Source organism: Palaemon carinicauda, unplaced genomic scaffold (assembly GCF_036898095.1).
Source record: "Palaemon carinicauda isolate YSFRI2023 unplaced genomic scaffold, ASM3689809v2 scaffold65, whole genome shotgun sequence".
NCBI lineage: Eukaryota > Metazoa > Arthropoda > Malacostraca > Decapoda > Palaemonidae > Palaemon > Palaemon carinicauda.
Window position 1 is genome coordinate 249,512 of NW_027171927.1, and position 14,924 is coordinate 264,435.

Consider the following 14,924-nt stretch of genomic DNA (forward strand, 5'->3'; position numbering starts at 1 on the left):
ATATAAAGGTAAAGACAGGGAAGCTTAAATTTGATGTGAAAAACCGAGGTCGTGTACTAAAAGGAGCCGGAGCTCCACCGTAATTACTAAAAAAATAAAATAAATCATGATAGAACTGATACAGAATATGAATATGGAGGAGCCGAAGCTCCGGAGTAATTACTTTTTAACAATTATGGCTTATGTAATGGGAAAGCCGGAGGGCGATGGAAGCCCGGCGGCTATGAGGGGGGGGGGGTGTGTTTGGTAATAGATCCTTAACCCAATGAAGGGATACGTTAACTGGATGTAGTAATAAATCTCCATAGCACTCCGGAGGACGTGCCGAAGAGTAAAAAACAAAAGGAAGATACAGCAGATTCGTGTGAATGGAAGGCCGAAGCCGGAGTCAAGTTGCGGAAAGCCAACGAGGGGAGGATTCCCTGTCGAAGGGGCGCAAAAGGTAATAGGTAATAAGCGTTCCCAGTTAGGGTGAAACTCACGGCGGAGTATGAATAATGTTCCGACCCAACTCCCAGGCCGGAGCGAGGAGAGAGTGGAACTAAGGGGGTGGGGGTGGGGGTGGGGGTGAACATAAGGCCGCGCAAGGCAGGCCGATACCTAAAGCGACTCTGACACGACACGGATCTAACACCAACTATAAGCCAAGAAAGATTGTCGTAATCTTAAAAGAATCACGTCTATAACGTGGTCATCCCTTATCCCTTTAACCCCCAGGCTATTTGGAAATTTCCAACCCTTAACCCCCAGGGGGTTATTTTTTTCCCAGCACATTTTGCAGTATATTTTTTTCAAATTGCTCTAACAGCCTAATTTTTGACATAGAGAGGTCAGGTTGGTCTCATTCATTCTCTTGGAAAATGCCTGAATTTTTTCAAAAAATTATCAAAAATATGAAAAAAATAATTTTTATAGCCTTTTTTTTTGCAAGGAGGTACCGGTACGTCCATGGGGGTAAAGGGATGGCTTTTGTGAAACGTACCAGTACGTCCTTTGGGGGTAAAAGGGTTAAGTGAGACAGAGAAAACGGGCTCCCGAGTCTATAAGAAAGAAAACGGGAATCCCATTCTCTCGGACTCGACGGTTACGACGATCAATCTAACAAGCATGAACCTCAAAAATAAAGCACATCTGTCCGAAAATAACAATAAAAGAGTAACAAATAATAGCGAAAGGGGAATACAGTAAAAAAATGATAATAATAAAAGACCTACCGAATCGGCGGTACTAAACTGTAATGAAACCCCGAACGCTATTTTTCGTTAACAGAACGGACTTGTAAACGACTAATAAGTACCACATATAAAGATAAACAGTTCAAACAGAGGCATGGAGCCTACAATCTTAAAATAATATTAAAATACAATTACTTAAGATTAATGAATCTAACAGATAACAGTACCGAAAGGGCAACGAAAAGCAAATAGAAAACGCACTGAGCGTACACAATAAAATGGCCGCGTGGACCACGGAAGGCACAAGGCCGAACGTATTAAAAAACACTTCCTATTACTTAACACTACTTGCCCGGTACTAGCAAAACTGTCAAAACAATCTATGGTACTTAACATTGGTGCAGGAGTAAGGAGAGCTTCAGTCATGATGAAGAAATCCACAAAAACTCAGCGAAAAGCGAGACACAAAATAAAGCAACCGTCGTAGTACAAGTCCAACAGAAGGATGTGTAGAGGGCACTCGAGGAAGGCGTCGCTGAGTGGATCAGGTGAGTTAGGTTGGTGCCGTTAGGGCGGCTCCCCCCTTTTGAGGAAGGATTGATCTAAATGGAAGATGACCTGTGAATAGTGGTTTTCACAAGCCCTTTCTTTATACACGATGCCCTTAGGGTGCTCGCGAGAGGGTAGTAACCTCTGCATTCCATGCTTTAACTTTCTCTGGTATATTTGGAAGTATTTATATCAGAAAAGAGATAAGAAGGACCCTTTTCACTGGGCGTCACCGGTCGACCCAAAAAATAACTTTTTGGTTTATCAATATCCAAAAAGGAACACAACTTTCATAATAATCATGATTATTAATACAATATTGTCTTTGTGAGAATACAAAAAAAAAAAACTTTAATCGCCCGTATCTTAAAACTATACTTATTTACCTTCAAATTCTATCTTTCCCCTTAGTTTTAAAGATATAGCATTGAAATTTGGTATATAACTTAGAAAGACATTATGAAAAATATGAAGACCTTTTTTCCCATTTTTGTTTCATATTTTTTTCTTATTTTTTCCCCGATTTTTAGGATTCATTTTTTTACCATAATGAAAAAATTCATATCTAGCAAAAAAAAATTACTTAAAAAAAAACCTTTATTTGATTGCAGGTCTACATCAGGTCTGTAAATGGTAGAAATCCCAGGTCTTAATATCAATTATCAAGGGAGGAGATAAAAATTGAAAAACATGACAAATTCGGAGATAATTTGTATCTTTCCTAACCATACAAACCTTAGCTATTTACATAGGGTTTACTTTCGGCGTAGCTGAAATGACGAGCCAATAGAATTTTAACGAGGGTTAACTACCCCTGCGCTAGTTAGCAGGGGTAGGGGAAGGGTAGCTAGCTACCCCTACCCCCTCACACTCAGGTGAAATGTCTCACTTCACTTAGAGGTAGGACTTGTCTTGGGGGACAGGACTGGCGGGCAAATATGTGTAAATAGCTAAGGTTTGTATGGTTAGGAAAAATATGAATAATCTCTGAATTTGTTATTTGTTCCGTAACCAAAATACAAACCACGCTATTTAAAAAGGGTGACTTACCCTTAGGAAGGGAGGAAAGTCCCCAGCCTTACTGACTTTGGCTTTTACCCGCAGACTTAGAATCCGAGTGATTAGCACTTCGAGAAAAGGAGTCCCTGCACTTCACAAGTTCCATTGCTCTGCAAGGGACGCGTGGCCTATATAAGCTTGTGTGTGAAGGAAAAAGTGTGACTCGTCCTAAGAAGTTGACCTGGAGATCTTTAGATGGAAATCTAGGTTAGGACGTTCCCAATACCACCTCGTCAGGGTATGGGGGACGCGACAGTATTATCTTAATACTAGGAACACAAGGGAGCATGGTTTACCTGCAGAGGTTGAGGTCAGCTATGCAGAGAACAGGATGCTGTTTTCCCCAAGGGAGGGGAGAATGAAGAAAGAAGTAAGGGCCAGACATACTCTTTCGTTCACGCAGACTGAGACCGGGTAACAATGCCCTCAACCTTCTGCTACCTGTCGAATAAGGAGCCTGAGGTTAGACCAGCTGTTGTACTGCCGCCACAGGGCCGATAGAGAACGTATCGAGGCTCCTGTGGGTCACATCCTGCAGGTAGTGGGCTGTGAAGGTCGTCTGACGCTTCCAGACCCCAGCTTGTAGTACCTACGTCACAGAGAAATTTCTCTTAAAGGCCAGGGACGTAGCGACGCCGCTGACGTCATGCGCTCTGGGGCGTCGTGACGGAGGAGGGTCTGGATTCAAGGCGTGATGGATAACTCTCCGAATCCAAGCCAAGATGGTGTTTTTGGTGACCCTCCTCTTAGTCCTTCCCGTGCTTACAAACAACGCTTGTACACGGGGACACACTGCCGCTGTTCTTTTCAAGTACCGCCTCAGACTCCTAACTGGGCATAGTAGCAGATGGTCTGGGTCACTTGTTACAGAACGGAGACTCGTGACCCTGAAGGAGTCGAACCGTGGGTCCGGAACTCCCGGGTTCTGAGTCTTGGCAACAAACTCAGGGACGAACCTGAACGTTACCTCCCCCTATCCCCTTGAATGGGCGATGTCGTATGAGAGACCATGGAGTTCACTAACTCGTTTGGCAGAAGCCAAAGCGAGTAGGAAAGCCATCTTTCAAGTCAGGTGGCGATCAGAGGCCTGGCGTAATGGTTCGAAGGGAGGTCTCTTAAGAGCCCTGAGAACTTGAACCACGTTCCAAGGAGAAGATCTCACTTCAGACTGAGGGCAGGTAAGCTCATAGCTGCGCATGAGTAAAGAGAGTTCTAGCAAGGAGGAAATGTCCATTCCTTTCAGCCTAAAAGCCAGGCTTAAGGCTGAGCGATAGCCTTTCACAGCTGAGACAGAAAGGCGCATTTCCTCCCGCAAATAAACCAGGAATTCCGTAATTGCTGGAATAGTGGCATCAAGTGGAGAGATACCCCTCCCACGACACCAACCACAGAAGACTTTCCACTTCGCCTGGTAGACTCTCGCAGAGGATTTTCGCAGGTGTCGAGACATCCTCTCTGCAATCTGTTGCGAAAAGCCTCTCTCCGTGAGGAGTTGCTGGATAGTCTCCAGGCGTGAAGCCGAAGCGACGCAACGGCTTTGTGGAAGACGTTGCAATGGGGTTGTCTCAGTAGCTCGTGTCGTGGGGCAAGTTCTCGTGGGGGGTTCCGTCAGGAGTTGCAGAAGGTCCGGGAACCACTCCGCGTGATGCCATAGCGGAGCTATTAAGGTCATCGAAAGGTTGACCGATAGTCTGGTCTTGTTGAGCACCCTTCTCATCAGACAAAAAGGTGGGAAGGCGTACACGTCGATGTTGTCCCACCGTTGTTGAAAGGCATCTTGCCAGAGAGCCTTGGGGTCCGGGACTGGGAAGCAGTACAGGGGCCGCTTGAAGTTTAAGGCTGTCGCGAACAGATCCACTGTCGGGAAACCCCACAAAGTCAAGACTTTGTTGGCTATCTGAGGATCCAAAGACCATTCGGTACTCACTATCTGCGATGCTCTGCTCAGACTGTCGGCGAGCACATTCCTCTTGCCAGGAATGAAGCGAGCTGATAGTGATATCGAGTGGACTTCGGACCACCTCAGAATCTCTACTGCAAGATGGGATAGCTTCTGTGAAAAGGTACCTCCCTGCTTGTTGATATAAGCCACTACCGTAGTGTTGTCGCTCATCACCACTATGGAGTGACCCGCCAGGGCCTGTTGGAACTTTTGTAGGGCCAGAAACACGGCCTTCATCTCTAGCAGGTTGATATGCAGGTACCTTTCTGATTCTGACCACAGGCCTGAGGCCCTCTGGTTCAGAATGTGGGGCCCCCACCCTTCTTTTGACGTGTCCGAGAACAGAGTCAAATCCGGGGGAAGGACGAGAAGATCTACTCCCTTTCGAAGGTTTTCGTCCATCAGCCACCATCGTAGGTCCGCCTGTTGCTCGGGTCCCACCGGGACCAGAAAGTCCGGGGAATCGGAGCCTTGATTCCACCGGGACTTGAGCCGCCATTGTAGGGATCTCATCCTGAAGTGACCGTTCGGAACTAGACGGGCCAGGGAGGATAGGTGACCTAACAGACGCAACCATGATTGGGCTGAAAGCTCTTCTCGACTGAAGAAGGGCTCTGCAACCCTCCTCAGCCTTGCTATCCTGTCGTCTGATGGAAAGGCTTCGTGGAGAATGTTGTCTAATATCATGCCTAGGTAAACCAGTCATTGCGTAGGCTGCAGAGAGGACTTCTCGAGATTTACCATGATCCCTAGATCTTGGCAAAGTCCCAGAAGTCTGTCTCGGTGTCGAAGAAGGGTCGACTCCGAGTCTGCCAGGATCAGCCAGTCATCCAGATAACGTAGGAGACGGATGCCGTTCCTGTGAGCCCACACGGAAATCAGAGTGAACACCTTGGTGAACACCTGAGGAGCTGTGGAGAGACCGAAACACAGTACCTTGAACTGGTAGGTCTTACTGTCTAGGCTGAATCTCAAGTACTTCCTGGAAGATGGGTGGATTGGGATCTAGAAGTACGCGTCCTTTAGATCCAGTGTGCACATGTAGTCTTGTGGTCTCACTGCAAGTCTGACCGTGTCTGCTGTCTCCATGCTGAACGGAGTTTGCTCGACAAACTTGTTCAGCGCTGAGAGGTCGATGACGGGTCTACAGCCTCCAGACGCCTTCTTTACAAGAAAGAGTCAACTGAAGAAGCCTGGGGAGCCATCCACAACCTCCTGGAGAGCATCCTTCTTGAGCATGGTCTCGACTTCTGCCCGGAAGGCTAGCCCCTTTGCTGACCCCATGGCATAGGAGCTCAACGACACTGGATTCGCTGTCAGGGGAGGTTGAGATGTCGTGAATGGAACGCGATATCCTTGGCCGATCACAGAGACCGTCCAAGGATCGGCCCCGAGTTGCTGCCACCTGCGCACGCAACTTTGAAGGCATCCCCCCACAGGTGGACACGCAGGGGGATTGCCAATCCTAGCGCTTGCGACTACGGCCGCTCCCTCTAGGATTTCTGCCTCCCCTAGAGGACTTTCTGCCCTTCTTGTCCTTGACAGGAAAGGGCTGTGGCTTAGACACCTTCTTCTTAGCTGCCGGAGCCTGCTTCGGTGTCCTGCGAGGCTGGTGTTGAGGCTGTTGTGGAGCTGGAGGCTTGTAGGGTCGAGATGTAAGAGCCCTTTGGAGGAGCGAATCTTGGTTCGTCTTCCTCCATCTCTCAGCTGTCCGTTCTACGTCTAGGGGGTCAAACAAGGCTCCTCCAAGGATGGAGGAGTGACTGAGCCTGTTGACATCAATAGCGGGGACCTTCGGATGGAACCTCTGAGTCACCGCGTCCCGTCGTTTCAATATCAAGTTGGCCCACAGGTTTGTAACCTGATGGGCCAGGAACTCGATGGAACGGGTGCCAAAGAGGAGGAAGGTCTCTAGGGCCTTCCTATTGCTCTCCTTGGACAAGTCCTCCGAGCTCAATAGGATGCCCAGAGAACCCAACCACACATCCAGCCACGAAGTGGCCTGCATGGCCATCTTCGCGACCTTCTCGTGGCTAAGGATCTCCGATGCCGAGAACGTCACCTGCCGGGAGGAGAGCTTCTCTAAAGAAGTTCCCCTGGCGAGCTCTTCCACTGAGTGGTGAAGAGGAAGGCCCACACTGGACTCCCCCATGATCTCAAAGTACCTCCTCTGCTGCAAGCGAGGAGGTGGGAGGAGTTTATTCCCAGCAGTAAAACGGCTGGAGGAGACGAGATCAGCGAGCTGAGCCTCGACCTTGTCCCTGGCACTCTTCACCCCCTGAGACCAGGGCAAAGCCGCACTGGCCCTTGGGGCTTCTGGGTGCCATAGACCTGGTCTAGGACCGTATCCTAGCCTTCTCTGGGGGCGGTCTCAGGATCCTTGAACTTGTTGAGTTGCCTCATCAAGCTCAGGACCTGCCAGAAGGCCTGCTCAAACTCGTGCTGCTCACCTCCCTGAGGGCTGGCAGCTAAGTCTCCAGTCCCCAAGGGATCTTCTTGGGGAGAAACGTGGACGTTCTCCCGGGGAACAGTTGGCTCTGGACGGATTCTGGAAGACAACTTAGGAATCGTCTTTGAGTCCTTAGGTTCCCTTCTGGGCGGGATGCAGGACTCGAGTAGAGAGGACTGGAAGGAGCTTCAAACGCGAGACGTTTCTCCTCCCCGAGGAGGGGAATCTCCCCTTGGTGCCGTGGGAGAGTCCCTCTCCTCTGAAGAGTCTCCTGAAGACGGAAAAGCTTAGTCTACAGGGGAAGGGGAGAAAGACTGCGAAGGGGATGAATCCTTCCTGACGGACCTCTTAGGAGCCAACTTCTCCCTGGGAGAAGTTACCAAGAAGTCCCCTCCTCTCTTTCTCTTCTGCGGGGGCGAGTCAGCCTTTGGTCTGGAACCTTGATCAGCGAGAACAGGCTTCACGGCCTGCACGACCGCTTTGATCAGGTAACCAAACCAAGACTGACGAGTGACTGACGCAGTGTCAGTAATTCCCGCTGTAGGGAAAGGGATCTCCTGATCCTTAGGAGTGGACACAACGGGGCCTGCCTGAAAAGGAAGAGAAGAACGTTGCCTAGACCTCTCCTGAGGTTCTTCCAGATCCTGATTGATGGTCCTGCGTTTGCGCGCTGGCGATCCCGAAGGTGATTTCGAAGAACGCGCCCCAGGGAGCACACGCTGCCAATCCCGACGAGAGCGGTGATCGTGATGGGGCTCACGTTGTCGCTCGCGCATGTAGCCCTTGGAGGGTCGCGCGTGGGCGAAACTTGGAGCGCGAGCGTGCCAAAGCGCGGAGATGTACGCGCGTGGGCGCGTTCACGCGCAGGCCGCATTCACGCGCAAGTGAGTGGGATCGCGAGCGGTGGGCGAGCGATCGCGTGGGCGCGCTGGCGAGAGGGCGGGTGGGTGTGCTGGCGAGGGGCGCGTTGGCACGCAGGCGAGGGTGCACGTGACAGTGCGGGAGAATGGGCGTGCCTAGGAGATCGCTGAGGTTGAGTAGGGGATCGACCATGTAAGGGCGAGCGATGGTGCGTTGGCGAGCGATAGCACTTAGGGGAGCGATGGCGAGTAGGCGATCGCTGGCGAGCAGGCGATTGCTGTCGCTGGCGATCAGGCGATCGCTGGTGCGATGGAGAGATTTTGCGCAACGGCTCAGGATGGCGCGTTGGCGATCGATGCTGCGCGACGAGCGTAGGCGACCGATAGAGCGCAGGCGATTTTGCATTAGTGCACGTCGGAGACCTAGGGCGATCTGGAGGATGAGGGCGTTGGTGATCAGGAGATCGCTTGCGCACAGGCGAAAGATCGCGCGGGTGCGTAGGAGATCGCTGACGAGCAGGAAGGCGATGGTGTGCAGTTCTCTTAGGCGCAGAATCAGATGAAGAAGTGCGCAGTGGTGAGCGCTCGCGAACAGGTTCTGGTGGAGACTCAAGTGCGCGGCAGCGAGCAGGAGCTCTAGAAGAGTGCAAAGGAGAGCACGCTGTTACGCGGGCGGTGATGGGTGTGCAAGGGTGCGGGGGCGAGGCAAAGGAGACCCATCCTTGCCTGCCTCTAGATCCAAAGATCCAGGTTGCACTGGAGATCGTTGGCGCGCAGGGCGCTTATCTGGAACCAAGTGCGCATATGCGCGCTGACGAGAAGGAGATCTAAAACGTTTGGGAGACTGTTTGCGCACCCGGCGCACAGCAGAAACCGAAGGAGATCTAGAGCGCTCAAGAACCTGCTGGCGCATACGGCGCGCAGTAGGAACCGAAGGGCGCTGACGATCAGCTGGAGAGCGCTTAAGAGGAGAGCGCTGGCGAACAGGAGAGCGCTGGCGAACAGGAGAGCGCTTAAGAGGAGAGCGCTGGCGAACAGGAGAGCGCTTGCGATCTGGTTGACGATCAGGAGAGCGCTGGCGATCAGGAGAGCGCCGACTGCGCTGGCGAGTAGGAGATCGCTGACGAAGAGGAGAGCGCTGGCGAACAGGAGAGCGCTGACGAGTAGGAGAGCACTGGTGAGAAGAGCCCGAAGACTGCTTCGCAGGAGAGCACATGTGCGCAACTGCGCGCGAACGCACAGGAGGGCACGCAGGGGACCCCGGACGCGCAAGGGAATTTCCCACACCGTGGGAGACATCCCTTTGACCCGGAGGGTCAGGTGCCCGTCGGGAGACGGTCTCCGAAGGCGCCATCCTCTTGTCAGCAACCAGGGGCGAAGCAGGACTGGAAGGTCTGGCAGGCGTAGGAGATCGCGAACGATCCCCGGAGAGGTCTAAGGATTTAGCTGCTACGGTCTGCTCCCATCGAGAAAAATCCTCCGCAGGGGAGGGAGACGGCGAGGACGACCCAAAGAGACGCCTCCTAACCCCCTTATAGGGAGAAGGAAGGCCCCTACGCCGAAGGGGAGGCTGAGCCTTACGGCGAAGGCGACCTCGAGGAAGGGCATCAGGGTCGTCGGACTTCCGAAGAGGAGTCTGTCAGTGCGCTCCCCCGTGGAGGAGACGCACTCGTAGGAGAGACCGTTGGACTCACCTTTCCCCTCGAAGGAAGGGGGAAGGAGAGACATCAGCAACGTCGGCAGCGGCAGAGGTTTGACCAGACCCTTCGGAAGCCTCTGCCATAACAGTGTCGACCATAGCCAGAGGGTTAACCTCTGGTATAACCGGCGACTGTTTGACAGCTGCCCCCAACTGGATCAGGTCAAACAGGCCTTCCTTGGAGGGCGTGCCCTTAAGCCCCAAGGAAGCCCAAAGCTGAAACAAACTATTATTAGTGACAGTTTGGTCATATTCAATGAAATCAATAATGTCCTCCCCCGGAGGAGGAGGGGGAGCTGCCTCGCTATGGGAGGCAACGCCCTCTCCCACACCCCGAGGTCGGGAAATACCACTAGGGCCTGCGCTCTCACTTGACGGCCTCTCACGAAAGACCGATCGAGTGAGAGCTTCGGAGGAGGTTCGGGCGGCTGAAAAAGAGTCCTTAGAGCCTTCCTTCTTCAAGGCAACCCTTGAAGGAGAACGGTCTCTCTTGGACTTCTTCTTACGCCGACAGCCGAACTTCTCCCATTGGGAGGCAGACCACTCTCTACACTCACTGCAAGTATTATCTCTTTCACACCGTTGACCTCGGCAATGGGGGCACAGGGTGTGAGGATCCGTGTCCTCCGCTGACATAAAGGTCCCACAAGGGCAGTCAGAGAGTCCAGGGCACTTGCGCATCGTAGTCAAAAAAAGGTCGAGGCCAACTTCCAAGCACAAGATCTAGAAAAAGCAAAAAAACAAATTAAAGTTGTCAACAACGAGAACGAAGACAGAAACGTCTGTACATCGTCCGAGCCAAAAGTGAAGTAAGACATTTCACCTGTGTGTGAGGGGGGAGGGCAAGCTAGCTACCCCTCCCCTAACCCTGCTAAATAGCGCAGTGGTAGTTGAAAATTCTATTGGCTCGTCATTTCAGCTACGCCAAAACTAAACCCTACGTAAATAGCGTGGTTTGTATTTCGGTTACGGAACATACTCACTTTCAGGATAAATCGCCCTGTTGTCGCAAAACCGAAGGTCAGAGGTAAAAATCCTATGCAGTTTTGAGATGTCCTAAGTCAGCTTATTTTGAGGTATGAATGTCAAAGTCCTGTCCTTAAAAAAACGCATTAGACAGCTGACCCCCTTAAGATGGTGTTCACCCACAAGTTCACAACTTGGTGGGCAATGAACTCAACAGTCCGAGTACCCGACAGGAGGAAAGTCTCCATCACCTTACTGGAGCCTTCTTTGGAAAAAATCTCAGTCCGCACCCAGTTTCTCACTGATCCCAACCATAGATCCAGCCACGAAGTAGCCTGCATTGCATACTTCGCCACTTTCTCTTTGTTTAGAATCTCCAAAACTGAGAAGGAAACCTGAAGCCCGGAGAGTCTCTCTAGAGAGATCCTCTTCGTAATTTCCTCTAAGGAATGGTGAAGAGGAAGAGCAGGGAGATGATCGTCAAGGACCTCGTAAAAATTCCTCTGCTGAACACTCAGATGTCGCAGGAGTTTTGAGGATGAGCCTGATCGAAGAGAACTAGAGGGGTCGCAGAACTGGGCAGACACCTTCCGCCAGTCACTCGCAAGGCTGCGCTGGACTTGGAGGCTTCTGAGTGCCAAAGACGCAGGTTGAGAACCGTGTCCTTGCCCTCCTGAGGAGCCATCAACGGGTCTGCCAACCCATAGAGAGACCTCATGCAAGCAATAACCTGCCAGAAACCATGTTCTGACTCTTTCTGTTCAGCTTCTGGAAAAAGACCGGCAGCCGAATCGTTGTCTTGCACCCACAAGACATCATCTCGGGGTGGGTCGTGGTCGTTATCAAAGTGGCCAAATGTAGACTGCTTGACCCCCTCTGCAGGTCTTGTAATCCTCGATGAGAACTTTGGCAGAGCTTTTGAATCCTTAGAACCTTTCCTCGAGGGAAGAAAGTCTCTAGCAAAGGTGGTTTGGATGGAACGACCTTCTGTTGGTCATCCATAGGGGGAAGCATGGACTCTTCCATGGGTTTCGAGACTACTCTGTGATCTCGTGGGACTTCCTCAATGAGCAAAGACCAGAAAGAGCCAGATCAGGACTCTTCCCTGAGAGAGATCTCTGACTGAATCAATGAGTGAGGAGCAGGAGGGTGAGGAGAAGTGGGGCATGGCAACACTTTACCTCCCTTGGACGACCTGACGGGGGTCAGCTTGACCTTACATGAAGCTACTTCATTAGGGACTCCTCTTTCCCGCTTCAGGCGAGAAGAAGAGACCGAAGTTTCTTGACGTGGAGGGACCGCGGATCTTCGCCTTGGGTCTGAAAATGTAGAGAAAGACTCTTCCACGGGAATCCTGGGAGTTCCTAAAGGACGAGCAGGTGGGATACCTACCGTAACGGCTTGGGTAACCGCCCTAACCAAGGCTCCGATTCAATATTTTGGAACAGAGATAACATCAAACTATGAATAAAAGACTCAAAATCCTGATGTACTGTACTGACATAAAGAGAACAACAAACTATGAATAAATCATAATTTTATAAACCACGGCTGCTGATTGATTGTGGCAATGTCAGAAAGTTCCCCTAAAGGGAACAACAAAGAGGGATCGCAAGAGGGAGCCTTATCTGCCGTCAAGGAGGACTTCAAGGGAGGATGCGGTGCTGTCATCTCCTTCCGAAGAACAGGAATCGGCCGTGTAGGTGGTCTCTTCGGAATCTCGAATTCCTGCAGCTTGTTCTTCCCCGCTCTCCCTGGCAAGCGCGATGTTCTGCGTTTGCGGAGAGGAGAACAAGGAGACAGTGAACGATGAGGAACGCACGTCTGGTGACATTTGCTTCCCTCTTTTGGAGAGCGACGAGTTGCTGGGGAACATCAGGAAAGAGACAGTTGTGCAGCCAAAGGTTGATGACGAGCTGAAGAGAAACAGGCTTCTGACTTGCCAATCAACGAGTCAACAATCGGCGATTGGCAAGTCGGAGATTGGCGAGCTGGAGATCGGCAAGCTGGAGATCGGTGCGCTAGAGATTGGTGAACTGGAGATTGGCGAGCAGGAGATCAGTGCGCTGCCGATCAGTGGAAGGGCGAGCAACCACAGGAGAGGATCATGAACGGATCCTTGATGGTAAACGATGAGCAGCTGTCTAGTCATTAGGTGAGTCACGAACCGAAGTTCTTTGACAAGTAGGATACAAGGTGAGATGGTCTATTTAGCGCCGCAAGGCTGGCAAACAACGAGACTGCAGCTATTCCAAAAATATCAGTGAAGGTCGGGAACTAGGTTCAAGAGGAGGAGGAATATCTTCCAAAGAGAATTGCTATGCAGAGGACGCTAAAGAGCTGAACAAACGTCTCTTCACTGGAGATGATGGAGCTTGTCTGAGGCAAAGGGGTGGGCGATCTCAGCGAAGGTGACGACCCTGAGGACGTGCCTCCGCAGGAGCAGTTTGATCAGCATGCTGACTGTCAGCAGGCTTCCGAAGAAGTGTCTTTATGGGTGGTCTCTTGCAAACGAGAGAGGTGATCACCTGCAGGAGAGACATGCCTTGGAATTTGCTCCAACCCCGAAGAAAGGTTGGTGAGAGGGGGAGCGCGGTCCTTGGCATCGGCGGAAGGAGCAAAGGAAGAGACAGGAACAGAATCGGCCAGCAAAGCAGCAGATGACTCCTCAGACACCCCAAGGTCCACAAGGGCTAAAGGATCCACCTCCGAAGCAGACGAGCGCTGCACCACGCTGGAGAGGCTGCAGCAACACCTCCAAGGAAGGCGGACCGAGCAGTCCCAGGAACAGCCAAATCTGCAAAAAAGGATCGAGAGACAAGGACTCCCCAGGGGGGCAGGGCAGAGCCGCTTTGCTAGTGTCATCGTCTCTCAAGGACCGAGGTTGTCCATTAGTTAAAGGGCCTGCGCTAATCCTTGATGGTTCCTGGAGGAAACCAGTCAAGAAGAAATTTTGGAGGAAGGTTGGGGGTTGGGTTTCTTTTGTTTAAGGAAACCTTCAAAGGAGAAGAATCCCTTCTAGACTTCTTCTTCCTCCATCAACCAAATCTTTCCCACTGGGAGGCAGACCACTACCGACACTCATTACACTTGTTATCCATATTACTCCGTTGCCCCCTACAAGCCGGACAAAAAAGGTGGGGATCGGTATCCTCAGGGGATATAAATGTTCCGCAGGAGCGGCCCTCGGGCCAAGGGCAGGTACGCATGACTGGCAGGGAAGGCACAAACAAACTGAAAAGAACAGGCAAACAAGGGATTAGTAATGGCTGTCCAAATTGGTGAGGAGGAAGAGCAGTAACAACAGTTCTCCATCCGAGCCAAAAGAAAAGCAAAGTACAGACACAGGTGTGTAGTTGAGAGGAAGCTACTAACCCCCATCCCCCTGCTAACTAGCAGTCTGGTTGGTTAACCCTCGCTAAATTCTAATGGCTCGTCCTTTCAGCTTTGCCAAAAGTAATACCCCTATAAAACGGTTTTTGAGGGAAGCGAAAAATCTATTTTTGGATGAGATAATCATGTCGTCCTGGTTGAAGTTCCTTATAGGTAGCTTCCTTGGGTATATTTGACCACGGTGATATTCCCAGAGAATTTTACCTTAAGGTATCCAGAATTCTAACTCCTGGAGCGAATATCCCTAATAAATCTAAATGGGATATCTCATAATATCAGAGGACGTATTCTTGATACGCCACATAGCTATCTTCACCCCGAACAGAGTTAACACTTCGAGGGGTCAAAGTGGCAAGAAAACGAAAAGCGAGAATGAAAGGAGAGCCGTTAATAAGGTACCTCTCCTATCCTGTTTCGAGTGTGTATACAATGCCGCTGACGGCGCCATCTCTATTCCTTGTAGCGAAACACGAAGGTGCTACAGATACTGTATTATAGGGAGGGGTCCTATAGCCCTTTTCATTAAAAGGAAGGGCGGGTCCATCAGGACAACATGGCTATCTCACCCAAAAATAGATTTTTCGCTTCGCTCAAAATCCGTTTTTTGGGCTCAGGCCATGTCGTCCTGATGGAAGTTTACCAGAGCATTACTGTATCTGTGGATTCTCAATTCGTGCCATACCCTCAAGAAAGTATTTCCTGATCTGCATAGACCCAGAGACCTATGATGTTACCGTCATACATCATTTCATCTAATCATAACCCATGTTAGTGCTTCCTGCCCCCTACAGGGAAGAGTCATACTAGACTCTGGAAAAGTCTCGAGGAGTAC

At 50.9% G+C, this 14,924-nt stretch overlaps 1 protein-coding gene across 1 annotated transcript in view; it reads right to left on the reverse strand.

Annotated features, from left to right (window-relative positions):
• Positions 1-14,924, reverse strand: part of LOC137637311 (zinc finger protein OZF-like) — a 222,055-nt gene that overhangs the window by 109,226 nt on the left and 97,905 nt on the right. The gene's annotated exons all lie outside the window — the stretch shown is intronic.